Source organism: Gadus chalcogrammus, chromosome 12 (genome assembly GCF_026213295.1).
Source record: "Gadus chalcogrammus isolate NIFS_2021 chromosome 12, NIFS_Gcha_1.0, whole genome shotgun sequence".
Lineage (NCBI taxonomy): Eukaryota > Metazoa > Chordata > Actinopteri > Gadiformes > Gadidae > Gadus > Gadus chalcogrammus.
In genome coordinates, this window is record NC_079423.1 from 6,192,062 (window position 1) to 6,213,757 (window position 21,696).

At 43.1% G+C, this 21,696-nt stretch overlaps 13 non-coding genes and 1 pseudogene across 13 annotated transcripts; all 14 read left to right on the plus strand.

The window, feature by feature from the left end:
- Positions 1-760: 760 nt before the first annotated feature.
- LOC130401249 (5S ribosomal RNA) lies at positions 761-879 on the plus strand. Its single transcript, XR_008903714.1, has one exon. It is a non-coding gene; the product is annotated as a 5S ribosomal RNA (ribosomal RNA).
- A 529-nt stretch (positions 880-1,408) lies between these two features.
- Positions 1,409-1,527, plus strand: LOC130396093 (5S ribosomal RNA; annotated as a pseudogene).
- A 522-nt stretch (positions 1,528-2,049) lies between these two features.
- Positions 2,050-2,168, plus strand: LOC130400792 (5S ribosomal RNA). Its single transcript, XR_008903265.1, has one exon. It is a non-coding gene; the product is annotated as a 5S ribosomal RNA (ribosomal RNA).
- Positions 2,169-2,697: 529 nt separating this feature from the next.
- Positions 2,698-2,816, plus strand: LOC130401336 (5S ribosomal RNA). The gene has a single exon (XR_008903798.1). It is a non-coding gene; the product is annotated as a 5S ribosomal RNA (ribosomal RNA).
- A 529-nt stretch (positions 2,817-3,345) lies between these two features.
- Positions 3,346-3,464, plus strand: LOC130399519 (5S ribosomal RNA). Its single transcript, XR_008902025.1, has one exon. It is a non-coding gene; the product is annotated as a 5S ribosomal RNA (ribosomal RNA).
- A 529-nt stretch (positions 3,465-3,993) lies between these two features.
- LOC130398781 (5S ribosomal RNA) lies at positions 3,994-4,112 on the plus strand. The gene has a single exon (XR_008901333.1). It is a non-coding gene; the product is annotated as a 5S ribosomal RNA (ribosomal RNA).
- A 529-nt stretch (positions 4,113-4,641) lies between these two features.
- LOC130400045 (5S ribosomal RNA) lies at positions 4,642-4,760 on the plus strand. The gene has a single exon (XR_008902530.1). It is a non-coding gene; the product is annotated as a 5S ribosomal RNA (ribosomal RNA).
- A 529-nt stretch (positions 4,761-5,289) lies between these two features.
- Positions 5,290-5,408, plus strand: LOC130394697 (5S ribosomal RNA). The gene has a single exon (XR_008897830.1). It is a non-coding gene; the product is annotated as a 5S ribosomal RNA (ribosomal RNA).
- Positions 5,409-5,927: 519 nt separating this feature from the next.
- Positions 5,928-6,046, plus strand: LOC130400106 (5S ribosomal RNA). The gene has a single exon (XR_008902587.1). It is a non-coding gene; the product is annotated as a 5S ribosomal RNA (ribosomal RNA).
- Positions 6,047-6,575: 529 nt separating this feature from the next.
- LOC130395442 (5S ribosomal RNA) lies at positions 6,576-6,694 on the plus strand. Its single transcript, XR_008898498.1, has one exon. It is a non-coding gene; the product is annotated as a 5S ribosomal RNA (ribosomal RNA).
- A 519-nt stretch (positions 6,695-7,213) lies between these two features.
- Positions 7,214-7,332, plus strand: LOC130399538 (5S ribosomal RNA). The gene has a single exon (XR_008902044.1). It is a non-coding gene; the product is annotated as a 5S ribosomal RNA (ribosomal RNA).
- Positions 7,333-7,861: 529 nt separating this feature from the next.
- LOC130400620 (5S ribosomal RNA) lies at positions 7,862-7,980 on the plus strand. The gene has a single exon (XR_008903098.1). It is a non-coding gene; the product is annotated as a 5S ribosomal RNA (ribosomal RNA).
- Positions 7,981-8,509: 529 nt separating this feature from the next.
- LOC130400747 (5S ribosomal RNA) lies at positions 8,510-8,628 on the plus strand. Its single transcript, XR_008903221.1, has one exon. It is a non-coding gene; the product is annotated as a 5S ribosomal RNA (ribosomal RNA).
- A 12,934-nt stretch (positions 8,629-21,562) lies between these two features.
- On the plus strand, positions 21,563-21,681 carry LOC130394662 (5S ribosomal RNA). The gene has a single exon (XR_008897798.1). It is a non-coding gene; the product is annotated as a 5S ribosomal RNA (ribosomal RNA).
- The last annotated feature ends 15 nt before the right edge of the window (positions 21,682-21,696 follow it).

Here is a 21,696-nt window from a genome sequence, read left to right on the forward strand (position 1 = left end):
GTTATTGTTTACTTTTATTTTATTTATTTTGTGATTTTACATTTGAATTCAAGTATATGTTTTTTCCCCTCTGTGTAGATTACGCTTGTATATAAAATCTGATTTATTTTTATAATAAAAGATAAAAAAAAAAAACACGCCCGATCTCGTCTGATCTCGGAAGCTAAGCAGGGTCGGGCCTGGTTAGTACTTGGATGGGAGACCGCCTGGGAATACCAGGTGCTGTAAGCATTTTCTTTTTCAACTCGAGCTCATTGCCTCCGTGGCCTACCGTCACCTACCGTGACCTGATGTTTACTGCCAACAGCTTTGGAGGATTTAAGCAACATACAAAGACTGACAACGTCTCTCAAAACTATTTTTGTGAAACATGAGGACAGAATAGTGATACTGCCAGCAGGGAGCACCAGAGGGCTGAACCGACAGTTGTACATTTCTTAAACTTTCACCAACACAAACACGCACGCTCACTTCAGATCATGGGAGGACGTCAAAAAATCACCACCCATTCTCTGACACTTTAACCGTTAACCTTGGTTCAAACATTTAACATCACATGCACACGCAGTGTATTTCAGATAATTAATGAATTCAGATGTCACAATGATCGTTTACATGGATAAGGAGTCCTACTGAATCAATTACTGCCGTTTATATCTAACTAATGATTGTTTTTGTAAAAGTGTAACGTCGAGCCTCAGCAGCTTTCTCACTCCTTATGTGCTACTGTATAAAACCTGGTTTTGCGCCTGTACTAATTGCTTACGGCCATACCACCCTGAACACGCCCGATCTCGTCTGATCTCGGAAGCTAAGCAGGGTCGGGCCTGGTTAGTACTTGGATCGGAGACCGCCTGGGAATACCAGGTGCTGTAAGCTGTTTCTTTTTCAACTCGAGCTCATTGCCTCCGTGGCCTACTGTCACCTACCGTGACCTGATGTTTACTGCCAACCGCTTTGGAGGATTTAAGCAACATACAAAGACTGACAACGTCTCTCAAAACTATTTTTGTGAAACATGAGGACAGTATAGTGATACTGCCAGCAGGGAGCACCAGAGAGCTGAAACGACAGTTGTACATTTCTTAAACTTTCACCAACACAAACACGCACGCTCACTTCAGATCATGGGAGGACGTCAAAAAATCACCACCCATTCTCTGACACTTTAACCGTTAACCTTGGTTCAAACATTTAACATCACACGCACACGCAGTGTATTTCAGATAATTAATGAATTCAGATGTCACAATGATCGTTTACATGGATAAGGAGTCCTACTGAATCAATTTCTGCCGTTTATATCTAACTAATGATTGTTTTTGTAAAAGTGTAACGTCGAGCCTCAGCAGCTTTCTCACTCCTTATGTGCTACTGTATAAAACCTGGTTTTGCGCCTGCACTAATTGCTTACGGCCATACCACCCTGAACACGCCCGATCTCGTCTGATCTCGGAAGCTAAGCAGGGTCGGGCCTGGTTAGCACTTGGATGGGAGACCGCCTGGGAATACCAGGTGCTTTTTCTTTTTCAATTCGAGCTCATTGCCTCCGTGGCCTACCGTCACCTACCGTGACCTGATGTTTACTGCCAACCGCTTTGGAGGATTTAAGCAACATACAAAGACTGACAACGTCTCTCAAAACTATTTTTGTGAAACATGAGGACAGTATAGTGATACTGCCAGCAGGGAGCACCAGAGGGCTGAACCGACAGTTGTACATTTCTTAAACTTTCACCAACACAAACACGCACGCTCACTTCAGATCATGGGAGGACGTCAAAAAATCACCACCCATTCTCTGACACTTTAACCGTTAACCTTGGTTCAAACATTTAACATCACACGCACACGCAGTGTCTTTCAGATAATTAATGAATTCAGACGTCACAATGATCGTTTACATGGATAAGGAGTCCTACTGAATCAATTACAGCCGTTTATATCTAACTAATGATTGTTTTTGTAAAAGTGTAACGTCGAGCCTCAGCAGCTTTCTCACTCCTTATGTGCTACTGTATAAAACTTGGTTTTGCGCCTGAACTAATTGCTTACGGCCATACCACCCTGAACACGCCCGATCTCGTCTGATCTCGGACGCTAAGCAGGGTCGGGCCTGGTTAGTACTTGGATGGGAGACCGCCTGGGAATATCAGGTGCTGTAAGCATTTTCTTTTTCAACTCGAGCTCATTGCCTCCGTGGCCTACCGTCACCTACCGTGACCTGATGTTTACTGCCAACAGCTTTGGAGGATTTAAGCAACATACAAAGACTGACAACGTCTCTCAAAACTATTTTTGTGAAACATGAGGACAGAATAGTGATACTGCCAGCAGGGAGCACCAGAGGGCTGAACCGACAGTTGTACATTTCTTAAACTTTCACCAACACAAACACGCACGCTCACTTCAGATCATGGGAGGACGTCAAAAAATCACCACCCATTCTCTGACACTTTAACCGTTAACCTTGGTTCAAACATTTAACATCACACGCACACGCAGTGTATTTCAGATAATTAATGAATTCAGATGTCACAATGATCGTTTACATGGATAAGGAGTCCTACTGAATCAATTACTGCCGTTTATATCTAACTAATGATTGTTTTTGTAAAAGTGTAACGTCGAGCCTCAGCAGCTTTCTCACTCCTTATGTGCTACTGTATAAAACCTGGTTTTGCGCCTGCACTAATTGCTTACGGCCATACCACCCTGAATACGCCCGATCTCGTCTGATCTCGGAAGCTAAGCAGGGTCGGGGCTGGTTAGTACTTGGATGGGAGACCGCCTGGGAATACCAGGTGCTGTAAGCATTTTCTTTTTCAACTCGAGCTCATTGCCTCCGTGGCCTACCGTCACCTACCGTGACCTGGTGTTTACTGCCAACCGCTTTGGAGGATTTAAGCAACATACAAAGACTGACAACGTCTCTCAAAAATATTTTTGTGAAACATGAGGACAGTATAGTGATACTGCCAGCAGGGAGCACCAGAGAGCTGAAACGACAGTTGTACATTTCTTAAACTTTCACCAACACAAACACGCACGCTCACTTCAGATCATGGGAGGACGTCAAAAAATCACCACCCATTCTCTGACACATTAACCGTTAACCTTGGTTCAAACATTTAACATCACACGCACACGCAGTGTATTTAAGATAATTAATGAATTCAGATGTCACAATGATCGTTTACATGGATAAGGAGTCCTACTGAATCAATTACTGCCGTTTATATATAACTAATGATTGTTTTTGTAAAAGTGTAACGTTGCGCCTCAGCAGCTTTCTCACTCCTTATGTGCTACTGTATAAAACCTGGTTTTGCGCCTGCAATAATTGCTTACGGCCATACCACCTTGAACACGCCCGATCTCGTCTGATCTCGGAAGCTAAGCAGGGTTGGGCCTGGTTAGTACTTGGATGGGAGACCGCCTGGGAATACCAGGTGCTGTAAGCTTTTTCTTTTTCAACTCGAGCTCATTGCCTCCGTGGCCTACCGTCACCTACCGTGACCTGATGTTTACTGCCAACCGCTTTGGAGGATTTAAGCAACATACAAAAACTGACAACGTCTCTCAAAACTATTTTTGTGAAACATGAGGACAGTATAGTGATACTGCCAGCAGGGAGCACCAGAGGGCTGAACCGACAGTTGTACATTTCTTAAACTTTCACCAACACAAACATGCACGCTCAATTCAGATCATGGGAGGACGTCAAAAAATCACCACCCATTCTCTGACACATTAACCGTTAACCTTGGTTCAAACATTTAACATCACACGCACACGCAGTGTATTTAAGATAATTAATGAATTCAGATGTCACAATGATCGTTTACATGGATAAGGAGTCCTACTGAATCAATTACTGCCGTTTATATATAACTAATGATTGTTTTTGTAAAAGTGTAACGTCGCGCCTCAGCAGCTTTCTCACTCCTTATGTGCTACTGTATAAAACCTGGTTTTGCGCCTGCACTAATTGCTTACGGCCATACCACCCTGAACACGCCCGATCTCGTCTGATCTCGGAAGCTAAGCAGGGTCGGGCCTGGTTAGTACTTGGATGGGAGACCGCCTGGGAATACCAGGTGCTGTAAGCTTTTTCTTTTTCAACTCGAGCTCATTGCCTCCGTGGCCTACCGTCACCTACCGTGACCTGATGTTTACTGCCAACCGCTTTGGAGGATTTAAGCAACATACAAAGACTGACAACGTCTCTCAAAAATATTTTTGTGAAACATGAGGACAGTATAGTGATACTGCCAGCAGGGAGCACCAGAGAGCTGAAACGACAGTTGTACATTTCTTAAACTTTCACCAACACAAACACGCACGCTCACTTCAGATCATGGGAGGACGTCAAAAAATCACCACCCATTCTCTGACACATTAACCGTTAACCTTGGTTCAAACATTTAACATCACACGCACACGCAGTGTATTTCAGATAATTAACGAATTCAGATCTCACAATGATCGTTTACTTGGATAAGGAGTCCTACTGAATCAATTACTGCCGTTTATATCTAACTAATGATTGTTTTTGTAAAAGTGTAACGTCGAGCCTCAGCAGCTTTCTCACTCCTTATGTGCTACTGTATAAAACTTGGTTTTGCGCCTGCACTAATTGCTTACGGCCATACCACCCTGAACACGCCCGATCTCGTCTGATCTCGGAAGCTAAGCAGGGTCGGGCCTGGTTAGTACTTGGATGGGAGACCGCCTGGGAATACCAGGTGCTGTAAGTATTTTCTTTTTCAACTCGAGCTCATTGCCTCCGTGGCCTACCGTCACCTACCGTGACCTGATGTTTACTGCCAACCGCTTTGGAGGATTTAAGCAACATACAAAGACTGACAACGTCTCTCAAAAATATTTTTGTGAAACATGAGGACAGTATAGTGATACTGCCAGCAGGGAGCACCAGAGGGCTGAACCGACAGTTGTACATTTCTTAAACTTTCACCAACACAAACATGCACGCTCAATTCAGATCATGGGAGGACGTCAAAAAATCACCACCCATTCTCTGACACATTAACCGTTAACCTTGGTTCAAACATTTAACATCACACGCACACGCAGTGTATTTCAGATAATTAATGAATTCAGATGTCACAATGATCGTTTACATGGATAAGGAGTCCTACTGAATCAATTACTGCCGTTTATATATAACTAATGATTGTTTTTGTAAAAGTGTAACGTTGCGCCTCAGCAGCTTTCTCACTCCTTATGTGCTACTGTATAAAACCTGGTTTTGCGCCTGCACTAAATGCTTACGGCCATACCACCCTGAACACGCCCGATCTCGTCTGGTCTCGGAAGCTAAGCAGGGTCTGGCCTGGTAAGTACTTGGATGGGAGACCGCCTGGGAATACCAGGTGCTGTAAGCTTTTTCTTTTTCAACTCGAGCTCATTGACTCCGTGGCGTACCGTGACCTGATGTTTACTGCCAACCACTTTGGAGGATTTAAGCAACATACATAAACTGACAACGTCTCTCAAAACTATTTTTGTGAAACATGAGGACAGTATAGTGATACTGCCAGCAGGGAGCACCAGAGGGCTGAACCGACAGTTGTACATTTCTTAAACTTTCACCAACACAAACACGCACGCTCACTTCAGATCATGGGAGGACGTCAAAAAATCACCACCCATTCTCTGACACTTTAACCGTTAACCTTGGTTCAAACATTTAACATCACACGCACACGCAGTGTATTTCAGATAATTAATGAATTCAGATGTCACAATGATCGTTTACATGGATAACGAGTCCTACTGAATCAATTACTGCCGTTTATATCTAACTAATGATTGTTTTTGTAAAAGTGTAACGTCGAGCCTCAGCAGCTTTCTCACTCCTTATGTGCTACTGTATAAAACCTGGTTTTGCGCCTGCACTAATTGCTTACGGCCATACCACCCTGAATACGTCCGATCTCGTCTGATCTCGGAAGCTAAGCAGGGTAGGGCCTGGTTAGTACTTGGATGGGAGACCGCCTGGGAATACCAGGTGCTGTAAGCATTTTCTTTTTCAACTCGAGCTCATTGCCTCCGTGGCCTACCGTCACCTACCTTGACCTGGTGTTTACTGCCAACCGCTTTGGAGGATTTAAGCAACATACAAAGACTGACAACGTCTCTCAAAACTATTTTTGTGAAACATGAGGACAGTATAGTGATACTGCCAGCAGGGAGCACCAGAGAGCTGAAACGACAGTTGTACATTTCTTAAACTTTCACCAACACAAACACGCACGCTCACTTCAGATCATGGGAGGACGTCAAAAAATCACCACCCATTCTCTGACACTTTAACCGTTAACCTTGGTTCAAACATTTAACATCACACGCACACGCAGTGTATTTCAGATGATTAATGAATTCAGATGTCACAATGATCGTTTACATGGATAAGGAGTCCTACTGAATCAATTACAGCCGTTTATATCTAACTAATGATTGTTTTTGTAAAAGTGTAACGTCGAGCCTCAGCAGCTTTCTCACTCCTTATGTGCTACTGTATAAAACCTGGTTTTGCCCCTGCACTAATTGCTTACGGCCATAACACCCTGAACACGCCCGATCTCGTCTGATTTTGGAAGCTAAGCAGGGTCGGGCCTGGTAAGTACTTGGATGGGAGACCGCCTGGGAATACCAGGTGCTGTAAGCTTTTTCTTTTTCAACTCGAGCTCATTGACTCCGTGGCGTACCGTGACCTGATGTTTACTGCCAACCACTTTGGAGGATTTAAGCAACATACATAAACTGACAACGTCTCTCAAAACTATTTTTGTGAAACATGAGGACAGTATAGTGATACTGCCAGCAGGGAGCACCAGAGGGCTGAACCGACAGTTGTACATTTCTTAAACTTTCACCAACACAAACACGCACGCTCACTTCAGATCATGGGAGGACGTCAAAAAATCACCACCCATTCTCTGACACTTTAACCGTTAACCTTGGTTCAAACATTTAACATCACACGCACACGCAGTGTATTTCAGATAATTAATGAATTCAGATGTCACAATGATCGTTTACATGGATAAGGAGTCCTACTGAATCAATTACTGCCGTTTATATCTAACTAATGATTGTTTTTGTAAAAGTGTAACGGCGAGCCTCAGCAGCTTTCTCCCTCCTTATGTGCTACTGTATAAAATCTGGTTTTGCGCCTGCACTAATTGCTTACGGCCATACCACCCTGAACACGCCCGATCTCGTCTGATCTCGGAAGCTAAGCAGGGTCGGGCCTGGTTAGTACTTGGATGGGAGACCGCCTGGGAATACCAGGTGCTGTAAGCATTTTCTTTCTCAACTCGAGCTCATTGCCTCCGTGGCCTACCGTCACCTACCGTGACCTGGTGTTTACTGCCAACCGCTTTGGAGGATTTAAGCAACATACAAAGACTGACAACGTCTCTCAAAACTATTTTTGTGAAACATGAGGACAGTATAGTGATACTGCCAGCAGGGAGCACCAGAGAGCTGAAATGACAGTTGTACATTTCTTAAACTTTCACCAACACAAACACGCACGCTCACTTCAGATCATGGGAGGACGTCAAAAAATCACCACCCATTCTCTGACACTTTAACCGTTAACCTTGGTTCAAACATTTAACATCACACGCACACGCAGTGTATTTCAGATAATTAATGAATTCAGATGTCACAAAGATCGTTTACTTGGATAAGGAGTCCTACTGAATCAATTACTGCCGTTTATATCTAACTAATGATTGTTTTTGTAAAAGTGTAACGTCGAGCCTCAGCAGCTTTCTCACTCCTTATGTGCTACTGTATAAAACCTGGTTTTGCGCCTGCACTAATTGCTTACGGCCATACCACCCTGAACACGCCCGATCTCGTCTGATATCGGAAGCTAAGCAGGGTCGGGCCTGGGAAGTACTTGGATGGGAGACCGCCTGGGAATACCAGGTGCTGTAAGCTTTTTCTTTTTCAACTCGAGCTCATTGCCTCCGTGGCCTTCCGTCACCTACCGTGACCTGATGTTTACTGGCAACCGCTTTGGAGGATTAAAGCAACATACAAAGACTGACAACGTCTCTCAAAACTATTTTTGTGAAACATGAGGACAGTATAGTGATACTGCCAGCAGGGAGCACCAGAGAGCTGAAACGACAGTTGTGCATTTATTAAACTTTCACCAACACAAACACGCACGCTCACTTCAGATCATGGGAGGACGTCAAAAAATCACCACCCATTCTCTGACACTTTTACCGTTAACCTTGGTTCAAACATTTAACATCACACGCACACGCAGTGTATTTCAGATAATTAATGAATTCAGATGTCACAATGATCGTTTACATGGATAAGGAGTCCTACTGAATCAATTACTGCCGTTTATATCTAACTAATGATTGTTTTTGTAAGAGTGTAACGTCGAGCCTCAGCAGCTTTCTCACTCCTTATGTGCTACTGTATAAAACTTGGTTTTGCGCCTGAGCTAATTGCTTTCGGCCATACCACCCTGAACATGCCCGATCTCGTCTGATCTCGGAAGCTAAGCAGGGTCGGGCCTGGTTAGTACTTGGATGGGAGACCGCCTGGGAATACCAGGTGCTGTAAGCTTTTTCTTTTTCAACTCGAGCTCATTGACTCCGTGGCGTACCGTGACCTGATGTTTACTGCCAAACGCTTTGGAGGATTTAAGCAACATACAAAAACTGACAACGTCTCTCAAAACTATTTTTGTGAAACATGAGGACAGTATAGTGATACTGCCAGCAGGGAGCACCAGAGGGCTGAACCGACAGTTGTACATTTCTTAAACTTTCACCAACACAAACACGCACGCTCACTTCAGATCATGGGAGGACGTCAAAAAATCACCACCCATTCTCTGACACTTTAACCGTTAACCTTGGTTCAAACATTTAACATCACACGCACACGCAGTGTATTTCAGATAATTAATGAATTCAGATGTCACAATGATCGTTTACATGGATAAGGAGTCCTACTGAATCAATTACTGCCGTTTATATCTAACTAATGATTGTTTTTGTAAAAGTGTAACGTCGAGCCTCAGCAGCTTTCTCACTCCTTATGTGCTACTGTATAAAACCTGGTTTTGCGCCTGCAATAATTGCTCACGGCCATACCACCCTGAAAACGCCCGATCTCGTCTGATCCCGTTCAGGTGTGCAACCAGGAAGTGAGCAGTGAGCAGAGAGAGCAGGTGGAGAGAGCAGGTGGACTTTTTTGTTTGTGCTAGATTTAAAGTGAGTGAGTGTGTTTTACTTTTTGTTTTAGTTTTTTTCATTCCCCCAGCAGCTTGCTGTTCGGGGGAACGTCTTTTTTGTTTTTTGTTTGTGTGTGTGTTTGAATGAGTGACGTAATGGAGAGGAGAGAGCGAGTAGAGAGGAGTAGGACGGATCTCATGGCAACTGACAGCGGACCGGCAAGCACAACGACACAGAATATGGACAACGGCATGGAGCAGACATCGCCCAAGAACACCGACCATGGAAAGACCCCGACCACGAGCAGGATCATGGACAACGGCAAGACGCAGCAACCGACAAAGAACGCCGACATTGGAAAGGAAACGACTATGAGAAGGATCACGGACAACAGTAAAAGTACCTCGGAACTTCTTCAAAGCACAGATAAGAAATTTGAGAAGGAGCTTACCTTGGCGGTAGAGATCGTTGGAGATGAGATGGTGACTATGATGGAGCTTCTAAGTGAGGTTAAAAAAACGTGCGGGGTGGTGAATGGATGCCGTTTTAAAATGCCCAAAAAGTACGAAATAACAATGGACAATGTTGAAGGGAAGGATAAACTGTTAGATGGGATTAGAATAAAGAAGAGCACGGTAGTGGCAAAAGAAATTAGAAATGACGAATTAGTTGTATCTTTTTTAAACTTGCCGACGTACATTGTGGATGGTGTCATTCTTGCCAAACTTGCAGAATGGGGAGTTAAGGCAATCTCGCCAATTAAAAGAAGAATGTGGCCAGGAACTGACATAGCCGATGGAACCAGGTTCTTGAAGGTCCGGTTCACTGAAACAGTGAAATCGCTACCTTACACAACGAAGTTCGAAACACTAGAGGGGGGAGAGTACTTCCGCGTGATCCATGACAGGCAGATGAAAGTATGCAGATTATGTATAAAACCGGGTCACATCTTCCGAGAATGCCCAGAATTCAGATGTCACAGGTGTAAAAAACAGGGACACTATGCAAGGGAGTGTGTTCCAGAAGCAGCGGAGAGAGAGGATGTCAGCGTCGCGGAGGAGGTCAACGTCGCGGAGGAGGTCAACAGCACTGACGGCGAGGAGGAGGAGACGGAGGACAGCGACGAGGACGACATGCAGACGGAGGGAGACCTAGGGGGCGTCCCAGAGAGCAGGGCGGAGACCATGGTGCAGAACCAAAGACGGCATCCCCTGAGTGACGTCGCAGCAGGAGACGTGTTGGGAGCTGTGGGGCAGGAGGAGAGCCGGTCCGGAGAGGAATCGAGTGGAGAGAAGGCTCCTCGCGAGACGACTCCAGCAGACGGAACCGGCAGCGTTGGGGTAAAGGAGCATGGAGATGGAAACCGAGACGAGAGGGAAACTGCGATGGACTTCATGATTATCGAGGATATTTCAGAGGCAGAGAGTGTAAGCAGACCGCAGAAGGAACGAAAGGCGGAGGAGACCACAAAGAAAAGAAAAGCTGCGCTCCAAGCTGAGGAGAAAAGGAGGAAGAGGGAGGAAAGAAGGACAAAATGAAGGTTGGGAATGAAACCGTAATTATGTGTTTAATGTTAAGCTTGATTTCATTCAACACAAATGGGCTAAGGAATCAAAGCAAATTTGGAAAACTATTAATTAAATGTAAAAATAATGACATGTTATGTCTGCAAGAAACGAACTGGACAGACCATATCATGAAAGATATAAAAACGAAATGGACAGACATTATGTATGCAAACCATGGTACGGATAAATCATGTGGGGTAGCAATCCTGATAAAAAATAATACTGTAGAAAACCTCAAAGAAATCTACAAAGATAAAAAAGGAAGAGTCATAATCATAGAATTTAAATACAAAAAGATAGAGTACAGAATAATTAATATATATGCACCAAATATAGAAGCAGACAGGAAGGCTTTTCTTTTGGATTTAGGAAAATGGTGTGTGGGAAACTGTATAATAGTGGGAGATTTTAATTTAAAAAGTACAAGGTTGGATATGGCAAGAGGGAAGGAATTTAAAAATGATGCTTCAAGAAAGGTTTTTCTGAAAACAATGGAGGAAAAACAATTAATTGATGTATGGAGAAACGAAAACCCAAACAGGAGAGAGTACTCAAGAAGGCAAATGGTAATGGGGGAATTAAAACAAAGCCGAATAGACTTGTGTATAGCACATCAGACAATGGTTAAATTTATAAAAAATATGATGTATAAATTCACATCATTCAGTGACCATGCAATCCTGTCAATAGAGGTTGGTACTGGGATAGAGAGAAGGGGAGGAGGAGTGTGGTGCCTAAACAGTACTCTCCTAGAGGAAGAGGGATATAGAAATAAAATAGTGGCCTGCATAGAGAATGGAAGAAAGAACATGGACATGTGTAGAAACAAGGGATTATGGTGGGAAAGACTGAAGCAAAAGATAAGGACAATAAGTATTAGATATGCAAAGGTCCGGGCTTTTAAGAAAGAGAGAAAATAAAATGTTTGAAGGATGAGCTGGCAGAAGAGGCAGAAAGAATTGATAAGGATCCAAAACATAGCATAGAAAAATACATAAAGGTGAAATCCAAACTGGACGTTTATGAACAGAATAAATGTATGGGGGCAATAACAAGGAGTAGGGAGAAATATGCGATGAAGGGGGAGAGATGCACAGGCTATTTTTTGGGATTAGAAAAAAGGAAACAGGAAAGGGTATTTATTGAAGAGTTAGAAAATGAAAATGGAGAGATAATAAATGATTTTGTAGACATTATTGGAAATGTTGGGACATTTTATAAAAATCTATACAAAAAAGGAAATGCAAAGAAGGAAGATATAAATGCAGTATTAGGTAATATTAATAAAACGATAACAAATGATGAGAAAAGTATGTGTGATGACAACATCAAAGACATAGAAATAAAGGAAGCAATAATGTCATTAAATACCAATAAAAGTCCGGGAACAGATGGCCTTACAAGTGAATTTTATCAAACATTTATAGACGATCTGCTACCAATTTTAAACATACTTTATGCAGAGATGGAGAAGGAGCAGGAGATACCAGAGTCGCTGGCAACAGGACTAATAACGATCATATATAAAAATAAGGGAAGCAAAAGAAAACTGGAAAACTATAGGCCGCTAACTGTACTAAACACGGATTACAAGATCTTAACAAAGGTATTAGCAAACAGAATAAAAACAGCAGCACCAACAATCATAGCACCAACACAGGCGTATGGGATACCAGGGAGGGACATATCGGACATTATTTGCACAATAAGGGACACAATCGAATGCATGGGGAAGGATGGTGGAATTATTTTAAGTATGGACCTTAATAAAGCCTTCGATAGGGTTGAGCATAGTTTTTTATTTTGCACATTAGAAAAATTTGGTTTTGGGCAAAGAATAATCAACTGGATTAAATTATTGTACAAAAATGCAAGGAGTAGGATAAAAATAAATGGAGCTATAACAGATCCTTTTCCATTGGAAAGATCTGTGAGGCAAGGGTGCCCGCTATCGGCAGTACTTTACAGCTTAACTGCAGAAAGTCTCGCGGAAATGATAAAGAAGGATAAGGAAATAGAGGGGATAAAATTGCCAAATGGGGGTGAAAGCAAAATACAGCAATATGCTGATGACACCACATGTATGGTAAAAAATATGAATAGCGTGAAAAGGATAATGGGAAAAATGGAAATATATGGGAGAGCAGCAGGGGCTAAAGTAAATATAGACAAAACTGAAATAATGTACGTCGGAAATATAAACCAAAATGATTGTAACATACCTTTTAGAGTTTCAAATGATTATATGAAAATATTGGGGATAAATATGGGAGTGAAAGAAAAGGAGGCGAGAGATGAGACATGGAATGGGGTAATAAATAAAGTGAAAAACACATTAAATGCGTGGAAGCCGAGGAGATTGAAATTAAAGGGGAAGGTTTTAGTGGTAAATGCATTAATACTATCCCAGATTGTCTATGTCTTGACTGTGATAGACATGCCAGAGTGGGTGCACAAAGAGCTAAACGGCACAATTACAAATTACATTTGGGATGGGAAACTGGCAAGAATAGCACAAAAGACACTGATAGGGAAATATGAAGAAGGAGGATTGAAATTGGTGGACTTGAATATTAAGAAAAAAGCAATACGAATAAAACTGTTAAAAAGTATCTGTACGATAGGGTTGATTATGGATGGAAAATGTTTTTAAGGAATATTTATATAAAAATGGAAGATGTGAAGAAAACGGTCTAATAATGATAATGAAAAACTCCATGTATGAGAAAGTGCCTAGATATTATAAAGAGGTGTTTGATGCATGGGGGAAATACAGAATAAACATTAAATATGAATGCACAAAATACAGTCAGGTAATAAATCAACCAATATGGTGTAACCCATTGATAAAAATGAACAATAACATGCTATGGGATAAAAAAATATTTTATTCTGGACTAACGCAAATAAAACATTGCCTATATGAATTCATACCTGGGTTTCTAAGATACCAGGCTATAATAGACACAGTTAAGGAGTATGATGAAGAAATGAACGAAACCACTACTGTAAATATGTACGATAAAATAAAGAAAGCATACCAATAGATTGGGTGAGGCAAATAGAAAATAACGTGGTTATAGAAAGGAAAATAACGTTCCCCGAGTTATATATAGAAAATAATGGGGAAAAAAGCCACTAAGGGATTCAAAGATAAAGGACTACTACAAAGCGCTGATCCAAAAGGAATTTAAGGAACCTGCATCGGAAAAGGTTTGGGAAAAGGTGTTCCCAGGTATGGAAGGAAATCAAATATGGGAGCAGTGGAATGTAAGCAAAAATAGTATAGAATGTCAGGATCATGATTTTAAATTACGGCACAACAGACTGTACACAAATGTGGTGATACACCAAATAAATAAGGATGTAAGAAGGGAGTGCGATGTATGCAAAACTGATCCGGAGACATTAATGCATTTATATTATGAGTGTGACAAATTGAAGATCTTTTTCATGAAGTTAAAGGAATTCTTGCAGGAGAACTGGGGGAAGCAGTATTTTGAGGGAAAGGACTGGAAAAAAACATTTCTGTTTGGAGTATGGGAAAAGAAGGAGAAAGTAAAGATAAATATGATAAACTATGTACTAAGTCATGCTAGATATGCTGTATGGCTAAGAAGGAATCTAGCACATTTTGAACAAAAAATAATATCTGTCTGGGCCTACTTTGTATCGGGTTGAAAAAAGACATACGTTTAATTTTTAAGTATGAAAGGAAGAATTTAAACATTTTGTTAATGGATGCAGTTTCATTTCTATCAATGACAAAGGGAAAACTGATGTGTATGATTGAATAATGCTTGGCAGGAGGACCTACTTGTTAAAATGCTGATGTTATTGTTTACTTTTATTTTATTTATTTTGTGATTTTACATTTGAATTCAAGTATATGTTTTTTCCCCTCTGTGTAGATTACGCTTGTATATAAAATCTGATTTATTTTTATAATAAAAGATAAAAAAAAAAACACGCCCGTTCTCGTCTGATCTCGGAAGCTAAGCAGGGTCGGGCCTGGTTAGTACTTGGATGGGAGACCGCCTGGGAATACCAGGTGCTGTAAGCGTTTTCTTTTTCAACTCGAGCTCATTGCCTCCGTGGCCTACCGTCACCTACCGTGACCTGATGTTTACTGCCAACCGCTTTGGAGGATTTAAGCAACATACAAAGACTGACAACGTCTCTCAAAACTATTTTGTGAAACATGAGGAAAGTATAGTGATACTGCCAGCAGGGAGCACCAGAGGGCTGAACTGACAGTTGTACATTTCTTTAACTTTCACCAACACAAACACGCACGCTCACTTCAGATCATGGGAGGACGTCAAAAAATCACCACCCATTCTCTGACACTTTAACCGTTAACCTTGGTTCAAACATTTAACATCACACGCACACGCAGTGTATTTCAGATAATTAATGAATTCAGATGTCACAATGATCGTTTACATGGATAAGGAGTCCTACTGAATCAATTACTGCCGTTTATATTCTAACTAATGATTGTTTTTGTAAAAGTGTAACGTCGAGCCTCAGCAGCTTTCTCACTCCTTATGTGCTACTGTATAAAACCTGGTTTTGCGCCTGCACTAATTGCTTACGGCCATACCACCCTGAACACGCCCATTGAGGAAGTGATACGCCCATTGAGGAAGTGTTTGGTGTGCTTGAGTGGTGAGAGGAGGACGGTGTTGGAGCGAGGATTCTTTTGGTGGTAAATCAAGTATTTATAGATTTTTTTTGGTTAGTTTTGCGTCTAGTCGTTTATTCCCCCGACAGCTTGCTGTTTGGGGGAGTATTAGTATACTTTAGTTCGGTTTTTTTTCGATGTCTCACGCGGTTTCGAAAACTCGAATGGAAGGACGGCATGGAACGGAACACGGCTCCTGCTGCGGTGACGGATGGTGGTTGTGTGGCGAAGAGGACATCGGAGGACGTACTAGGCGGGAGACCGGTGACTGCGGAGAGAGCAACAAGAGAGAAGGAGGACAAGGTTGCGGATGGTGGCCCGAGCTACAGCAGGGAGTTGTCTGTGGCTGTGGAGCTTGTGGGAGAGGAGAAAATCCCGATGATGGAGATGCTAAGGGCGATGCAGAGTGTATGTGGATTGGTCTTGGGATGTCGCTACCTCTCATTGAACCAATATGAAGTAACGATGAATCACCCCAACGGGAAGAGGCGATTGTTGGATGGTTTTAGGATAAGGGGGACCAGCGTCGTCGCAAAAGACTTGACTGCAGATGAGATGGTGGTGTCCTTTATGAGTCTACCAGTGTACATTACGGATGAGGAGATTCTGAAGAAGCTTGCGGACTGGGGTGTGGAGGCAGTTTCGCCGATTGCAAGGAGGAAGTGGCCTGGGATGACCATATGTGAGGGTACACGGTTTGTTAAGGTGAAGTTTAACAAGGAAGTACGGTCCTTGCCTTGGTCCACACGTTTTGACACTGAAAAGGGTGCTGAATATTTCCGAGTCATCCATGACAGACAATTAAAGGTGTGTAGATTGTGCATCCAGCCTGGACATATAGTGAGGGACTGTCCTGACTTCCTCTGTCGGAAGTGCGGGAAGCAGGGACACTATGCAAGGGAGTGTGTGGCTGTGATTAAATGCAGAGAGTGTGGTAATAGAAAGGGAAATTGTGTGTGTAAGGAGGAGCAGGTGGGAGGGGGTGCCCTCTCAGTTGACCCAGACTCAAGGGCTGTATCGTTGGAGAGTGAGGAAAGTGGAGGGGAAGAGAGTGCGGAAGAGGAGATGGAGCACGGGGAGCTGTCTGACGGGGAGACAGTCTTGGACAGTCAGCTACAGGTTGTAGCTGAAGGACCCGGGTGTGGGGGGCACGGGGTTGCCCGGGGGGCAAAGCTCTCAAGGAGAGCTTTCCTCTCTACCGGCATCTGGGCACCCTACACCAGCGGAGGGCATAGCCAAGGTGCCGCGGGGGTCTGGACAGTTGGGGAACGAGGCGGGACATGGCACGGGGGCTAGCCTAGAAGTGGATTTGGTTGTGTCAATGGCCCCGGCATCAGGGGAAGATGGGGGCACAGGGTATGGGGGGGGGGCAGGAGCTCTCAAGCGGGGCTCCTCTCTTTACAGGCGCCCGGGTGGCCTACAGTAGAGGAAGATGCAGCCTGGGGGTCTTGTGCTGTGACTATTGAGGCTACAGCCGACGCGTCTCATTGGCGTGGTATGGCGCCTATAATTTCCCCCCCCACACTGGCTGATGGAAGGGAGAGGGAGAATAAGTCTGGGAATGAGGCGTTGGGTGTTTGTAGGGAGAGGGCGCCCAGGGTCAGACGCAGGAGAGGGGTTGATTCCGATGAGGAACAGAGGAACTTGAAAAAGAAAGGGGTACGTAAAAAAAAAGAAAAGATTTTAACAGTAATACCCACTCTGTGTCTTTTGATTTCAATGGTCACACTCACATCAATTACATCAACGGTCTTAACAATATGGCGAAGTTTGATGAGGTGTTAATCAATTTTAAATCCGATATTTTAGTGCTGCAGGAAACAAACTGGACACAGGCTAAAATGCCAGAAATCAAGGAGAAATGGAGGGGACTGTTATTCGTCAACTGTGGGACGGCAAGATCGTGTGGTGTGGCAATACTTGTAAAGGAGGATGTGGTTGGGAATGTGAAGGAGGTTCTGAATGATGGGAAGGGGAGGGTGATTGGAATCGATTTTGATGTTAATAATGTACGTATAGACCTAATTAATGTATACGCACCTAACAGAGAAGTGGAAAAAAGGCTATTTTTTATCTCTCTTGGTTTGCTCTGCACTAGGAATTGTGTTCTCGTGGGAGATTTTAATGTGTTTTGTAGCAAGCTGGATGTTTATAGGAGAGATAGTTTTAGACAGGATTCGGCCCGGAAGGCTTTGTTCAAAATGATTGAGGATGGGGGTTTGGTCGATGTGTGGAGGGTTAGAAATGCTGCCAAGAGGGAATTTTCTAGGAGGCAGATAGTGAACGGAGTGCTAAAGCAAAGTAGGATCGATTTATGTTTAGCACGACAGGACATCGCTGATACTTTGAGCAGTGTACAGTATAAATTCACTGGTTATAGTGATCATGCAGCAATAATCTTTCAGATGGGTGACAGAAGTAGAGGGACAGGGGGGGAGTTTGGTGTTTGAATACAAGTGTGTTGGAAGAGAGCGAGTATATTGAGATGGTGAGAGGGTGTGTTAAGGAGCAAATTAATTGTGTGGGGTATGATGCAGACGTGTGTGAGTGGTGGGAATGTGTGAAGATAAAGGTGAAAATGTTGAGCATCAATTATTGTAAAAAGCGGAGTCAAGTAAAGAGGAGGACGGAATGTGTATTGAGAGAGCGAATGGCTGAGGAATTGAGGAGGTTAGATGACGATGTGAATAGGGACTTAGCTGACTACATAGGCATTAAAGGGGAATTAGAATCTTATGAAAGGGAGAGGTGTAAAGGGGCAATAGTTAGGAGTCGGGCGCAGTATGCGGTAGATGGGGAGAAATGTACGTCTTTCTTTTTGGGGCTGGAAAAACAGAAACAGGGTAGAACATACATAGCTCAGATAGAGGATGAGAGAGGGGAAGTGGTACATGATTTTGTGGGGGTGTTGGAGAGAGTGCAGGGGTTTTACAGTGATTTATTTAGCAAAGGCTATGTAGATAAGGATAGTGTGGACAAGGTATTAGGAACGGTTGAGCATGTGTTATCGGATAGTGATAGGGAAGTATGTGAGTGTGAGTTAGGAGAATCGGAGGTGATGGCGGCCGTCAGCAGCCTGTCCAATAACAAAAGTCCTGGCTCTGATGGATTGCCGGCAGAGTTTTACAAGTGCTTTAGTGAGTTGTTATGTCCGATTTTATTAAAGGTATATAGGGAAATGGAAAGGTTAGGGATGGTTAGCAAGTCGATGTCGACGGGGTTAATAGCGGTACTCTACAAGAATAAGGGTAGTAAATTGCAGTTAGGGAACTACAGAGGGTTAAGTCTGTTGAACACTGACTATAAGGTACTGGCCAAAACTATAGCTAATCGGATTAAGTCGGTAGTAGGGACCATAGTTTCATCAACCCAAACTTACAGTATTCCAGGGAGAGATATAGCGGACACGATAGGGTCAGTTAGGGATGTAGTGAGGCATATGAAAGAAGAGGGAGGTGTAGTATTGAGTGTAGATTTTAACAAAGCTTTTGATAGGGTAGAACATGAGTTATGTTTAGGGCGCTAGAGAGATTTGGTTTGGGGATAGGTTAGTGAAGTGGATTTGATTATTGTATAGTAATGCAAAGAGTAGGGTCAAGTGTAACGGGGTATTGACGGATAGTTTTAGATTAGAGAGGTCAGTTAGGCAGGGTTGTCCGTTATCTGCATTATTGTACAGTATAACGGCTGAACCATTAGCCACCATGCTAAAAAAGGATCAGCACATACAAGGCATCAACATCCCGGGAGGAGGTAGGAGTTTAATCCATCAATACGCAGATGACACAAGCATTACAGTTAGGAATTTGGCCAGTGTGAAAAGGGTAATTGAGTTATTGGGAATATATGGGAGTGCATCGGGGGCAAAGATTAACCTGGAAAAGTCAGAGATCCTTTGTGTAGGGGGCAGTGGATATGAGCGAGTGTGACATTCCGCTGACTGTTTCTAAGGGATGATAAAGGTATTAGGTGTGAATGTGGGTGTGGATGAAAATGAGGCAAGGGATGTCACGTGGACAGGGGTTCTGAATAAAGTGAAGCAGAATTTGAATTTATGGAAGATGAGGAAGTTGAGACTGAGGGGTAAGGTGATTGTGGTGAATTGCTTGATGATGTCACGGGTGAATCATGTGCTGAGCACCCTGGATCTACCATTGTGGGTAGTAAAGGAGTTGAATGGGGCTGTTAACAATTTTTTGTGGGATGGGAAACCGGCCAAAATTGCGCATAAGGTCTTGACGAATGGGTATGAGGATGGAGGACTGAAATTGATAGATGTGGAGGTGAAGAAAAGGGCGTTACGAGTGAAAAACAATTAAGAATATTTATTTGGAAAGGAGGAGTATTGTTGGATGGGTTTTTTTGAGGACTATTTGCACAGGTATGGTGGTTGTGGTGTGAATGGTCTTTTTATGATGTTTAATAAGCCGAGGTGTCAAGGGATGTCGTATTTCTATCGAGAGGTTTTTGAGGCATGGGGGAAATATTTGGAGTACGTGAAGTATGAGTGTGTGGACAGAGCCGAGGTTCTGAATCAGCCAATCTTTCATAACCCAAAATACTTCACAATAACAGAATACTGGTCAGTAAACATTTTGAGAAAGCCGGTATTAAACAGGTCAAGCATTTAATGTTGGAGGGGGGTAACGTTTTTAAGGCGGAACAGGTGATCATAAGGGATGTAAGGAGGGTTTAATAGAGATGTGAGGGGGGCTGTGGTTGTTGGGATGTATAGGAGAGTAAAGGGAAGTATTGGTACAGGGTGGATGACACTACTGTTAGGACAGGGAGGGATAGGCGAGGAGAACACGATGGTCGAGTTGGGGGTGGAGAGGGGAGGTAAGAGAGTTAAGTTTGAGGATGTTAGTACAAAAAGTGTGTATATGGATTTGATGGGCGGTTGGGATGAAGAGGCCAGCGTCAGAGAAGGTGTGGGGAAAGGCTTTGAGGGGTTTGACGTGAAGAAAATGTGGGGCAACTTGAATGTGAAGTATAACTCTATTGAATGTGAGCACAATGATTTTAAGATCAGGCACAATAGGGTTTTCACGAATGTTGTTTTGCACCAAATTGATAGTACTGTGGGTAGAGTGTGCAATGTTTGTAAAGAGGTGGATGAGACCTTTGATCATTATTTCATTGAATGTTCAATGTTGTTTGTCTTTTTTGAGAAGGTTAAGGATTTGCTGAGTGTACACTGTGGGATCAAGGTTGGGAAGGATGTTGAATGGAAAAAACTGTTGTTGTTTGGTGTGGTTGGAAAGGTGAAAGATGTGAATGTAAATTTGGTGAATTTCATGTTGAGCACAGTCCGTCATGCAATTGTATGCAGGAGGAACGTTGCGCAATATGAGGAGAGGGTGATACCGGTATGGGAGTGGTTTGTGGCAACTTTTAAGAAGAATGTGAGGTTGGTCCACACGCTTAGGAGGGAGGATTTTCACAAGTATTTTGTTAGGAACAGCACTTTAGTCATGTAACGGAATCAGGGACGTTAGGATTTAGTGTGTAGTGTGGGCATTGTTTTTCCTGCTTGTTAAGTTTTACAACTCGAGCTCATTGCCTCCGTGGCCTACCGTCACCTACCGTGACCTGATGTTTACTGCCAACCGCTTTGGAGGATTTAAGCAACATACAAAGACTGACAACGTCTCTCAAAACTATTTTTGTGAAACATGAGGACAGTATAGTGATACTGCCAGCAGGGAGCACCAGAGGGCTGAACCGACAGTTGTACATTTCTTAAACTTTCACCAACACAAACACGCACGCTCACTTCAGATCATGGGAGGACGTCAAAAAATCACCACCCATTCTCTGACACTTTAACCGTTAACCTTGGTTCAAACATTCAACATCACACGCACACGCAGTGTATTTCAGATAATTAATGAATTCAGATGTCACAATGATCGTTTACATGGATAAGGAGTCCTACTGAATCAATTACTGCCGTTTATATCTAACTAATGATTGTTTTTGTAAAAGTGTAACGTCGAGCCTCAGCAGCTTTCTCACTCCTTATGTGCTACTGTATAAAACCTGGTTTTGCGCCTGCACTAATTGCTTACGGCCATACTACCCTGAATACGCCCGATCTCGTCTGATCTCGGAAGCTAAGCAGGGTCGGGCATGGTTAGTACTTGGTTGGGAGACCGCCTGGGAATACCAGGTGCTGTAAGCATTTTCTTTTTCAACT